At 41.0% G+C, this 3,815-nt stretch overlaps 1 non-coding gene across 1 annotated transcript; it reads right to left on the bottom strand.

Moving 5' to 3' along the window:
* Positions 1–249: 249 nt before the first annotated feature.
* Positions 250–356, bottom strand: LOC118489816. Its single transcript, XR_004887830.1, has one exon. It is a non-coding gene; the product is annotated as a small nucleolar RNA R71 (small nucleolar RNA).
* Positions 357–3,815: the final 3,459 nt, after the last annotated feature.

Raw genomic sequence — 3,815 nt, 5'->3', positions numbered from 1 at the left:
TCGCAAGCTTGATTGCAGTATCTGATGGAACAATACTTTATGTTTATTTACGATCCGCTGTGGATTTATTCAACTTATGTAATACATTTGATATTACAATCAGAGGTTGAGTTTATATATTTATCTTATGCTTCCGCTGTGCATTATATAATTGTGTGGTTTGACTATATTGTTGCCAACATCGTCACGGTAATCCCCCACCGGGCCCACCGGTGAGACACGTGGAAATCGGGGTGTGACAAAACTGCTAAATTAATGACTGAAATTAATACATATTCACAAGAGGACGGGGAATCCTTATATGAAACTTGGGAAAGGTTCAAGGAGTTATTACACAAGTGTCCACATCACGGCCTTGCGATATGGCAACAAGTATCCACTTTCTATAATGGATTGTTGCCACACACAAGGCAGACACTTGATTCTAGCCCCGGGGGACTTTTAGGTAATCGACGCCCGCATGAAATATATAACCAAATTGAGGAAATTGCCCAAACCAATTTTCAACGGCACACCCCCCGAGGCAATAAATCTATTGCCCCGGGCGCCCATAAGGTCGATGAAAGCACTTCTTTACAAGCCCAAATCGAGGCCCTTTCTTCAAAAATAAAAAAATTGGAAATGACAAAAACAGTCTCGGTTTTGGCTTGTAAAGGGTGTGGTGGGTCACACGAAAATTGGAGTTGTATGAAAGAAACGGACGATCAACAAGAAATGGTAAACTACATTGATAATAGACCTAGGCCGTCGGGTCCCCCAACGGGAACTTACAACCAAGGATGGCGAAACCACCCAAACCTTGGTTGGAGAGAACCCGGCAATAGTAGTAACCAACAAACACAACGAACAAACTTTCAACAACCAAGAAATGAGTCACAAAATTTCACTCAACAACAAAGTGGACGAGAAAGGCTTGAAGATACTGTATCTCGCCTCATCTCCGACACTGAAAAGAAAAACTCGGAAAGATTTCTACAATTAGAATCAAATTTTAGAAATCAACAAGCTAGTATTCAAAACATAGAAAAACAATTAAATCAAATAGCTCAAAATTTTGCCGAGAGACCGCAAGGCGCATTACCTAGCAATACCGAAACAAACCCAAAAGCGCAAGTTCACCTCATCACGCTACGAAACCGCACCGTAGGGCCTGCAGAAGCGCCGCCGCCAACAGAAGAAACGGTACCCACACCTCTGCAGGAAAAGAACTCCCCTCCATCTCCAGAACCTACCAAGGCTCCTCGAGTTCCGTACCCCGGTAGGTTAATTCGTCAAAAGACCAATGAGCAATTCGCAAAGTTCGAAAGTCTATTGAAGCAATTGCATGTCAATATTCCTTTTATTGAGGTCCTAACCCAAATGCCCAAATACTCTAAGTTCATGAGGGACTTCCTCACTCATAAAAAGAAAATTGAAAATTTGCAATTAGTTAATTTAGGCGAAGAATGCTCTGCCCTCGTACTCAATAAACTTCCCCAAAAGAAAATCGATCCCGGAAGCTTCACGATTCCCTGCTCAATAGGGGAGTCTCCCGTTCGTAATGCCCTAGCCGACCTTGGGGCTAGCATTAACCTCATGCCCTCATCAATGTTTAAAAGACTCGGCCTGGGAACCACGAGTCCTACAAAAATGAGCATACGACTCGTTGATCGATCCGTCAAATTCCCACAAGGTGTCAATGAAAATGTCTTGGTAAAAGTAAGCAGATTCGTCTATCCAGCCGACTTTGTCATACTCGATATGGAGGAAGACACCGAGGTCCCCTCATACTAGGGAGACCATTTCTTGCCACCGCACAAGCGGTGGTAGATATGAATGACGGAACACTCACCTTGAGGTATGGGGATGATGAAGTAAAATTCGGAGTTGGGAAGAGAATAGAGGACGACGACCCGGTCAACTACATGAAGGTTATTGATTCGAGCTTTGATGCTGCTCTCCGACGGTGTAACATGGGACGCCAAGCATCCCACTCAGAAAATATATAACCTCACATTGGGTCTAGCCAAGGACCCTTATAAACGTGGCGCACCACGGAGGCATTCCGCGGAACTATCCTTAGTCTAGTTTAATCTTTTAGTTTTAATTTGCAGGAATAAAACACACTCATGGTGATAATGGATGAAAAAGGGAACGAGAAAAATGGCCCCATGCACAAAGAACGAAGCAACCCGACACAAATCTCCATTACAGAAGGCTCAACACGGGTCGTGCTCAACCAACACGGCCCCGTGCTGAACCATCTGCAGAAAAACGCCTAGTTCAGGTAACTGGACATGGGCCGTGTTCACCAGACACGCCCCCGTGTCCAGGCTTCTGTCTCATTTCTTTAATTTCTGTTACTGGCACCTGAACACGGGGCCGTGTCCGGTCCCCACGGGGCCGTGTCCAGACTGCCAGTAACATAAATCTTTGCTTTTTAACACCACATTGCACATCCAATCAACCTAAAAATTTATTTTTGGGACACATTGAGGACAATGTGTAATTTAAGTGGGGGGGGGGGAAGCTAACACTTTGAAATTTTGCAAGTCCTAACAACAAGCCTTACACAAAACTCTATTGGAACCGCTAAACACCCCAAATTTTTTCAAAAATTTTCAATTTTTCTTACTTGTCTAAAGTTTAAGTTAGGAATCACAAGATTAATAAGGTTATATTTTTATAAAATTTACAACCGAGAGCGTCGTGATAACAAGAACCAACATAAGAAAATTATGAAACGGCATAACAAGTCTAGTTAAAATTTGATTATATATACTTGATCACACTAAAAAGCCATTCCCACAAAAGTGAGTTTTGAGCCTTTATTGAGCATACAAATTTACATCTTTAGACTAAATGCTCATTTTTCGTTTCTTGTGTGAATAGCCGCTTGGTTCTTACAACTCTAGAACTTGCCACGACGATTCATTCCCGGTCCTTACCAACTTAAACCCAAGTAAGTAAATGATGGAGGCATTAGGACTAACCATTTTTTTCTTTCTACACCATTACTTTTCAATTTTTTACCACCTACCCAAAAAAATCCCCCTAGTTAACCCCTTTGAGCCTAAACCTTTCGTTTCTCTACCCTAAACCCTTTTTACCCACCAAAACCCCTTTTTATTTTTCATCCTTTATTTTAGTATCAAGCTCGGTTTTTCGCAAGCTCGTTCTTTTATGTGACTAAATATATATATATATATATATGATGATGAAGTTAAAAACAAACAAAGCTATACAAACAAAAGCTTGTTTGGAGAAATACTTCAAAATAAAAAGTCACTAAAAACAGAATGTGTTACGAAAACCGACGCTTTTTACGCTTTTCACCCTTTTTACTAACCACTAACCCAACCACCCACCTTTAGCCCAAGCCTAACCTTTCACCCAAAAAGTCCTCTTGATATTTACAAAGGTATAAAGTTAAAAAGGAGGAGGATTGATTGCTTGGCAAGCCTATGGAAGGCGTAAGTTCCATGCCGCTCTCGAGTGATTCACTAAAAAAAATACACCTTCGGCCGAGTGTTGAGTGATTTCTCCCGTGAGGTATGTGAACTTGTATATTAATGGAATTTTAAAAAAGGCATGTTATGCCCAAATAAGTAATTTATCCTATGAAGCGTTCTAAATAAATCATAACGAATAGGATTGTAAATAAATAAAAATAAAACCCAAAAAAAAATCTTGGATTCCCGACACTCTATGACAAGCCAAAAACCTTCTCTTCTACCTATTCCATTTGGAGTGTAAGCCACATTTAAAGAGTTTTGCTTGAGGACAAGCAAAAGTTCAAGTGTGGGGTATTTGATGTGTGTAAAATGCAACATATA

The sequence above is a fragment of the Helianthus annuus genome, chromosome 2 (genome assembly GCF_002127325.2).
Source record: "Helianthus annuus cultivar XRQ/B chromosome 2, HanXRQr2.0-SUNRISE, whole genome shotgun sequence".
Lineage (NCBI taxonomy): Eukaryota > Viridiplantae > Streptophyta > Magnoliopsida > Asterales > Asteraceae > Helianthus > Helianthus annuus.
Note: the sequence above shows the minus strand (reverse complement) of the source record. Positions and strands in the feature narration are given on the sequence as shown.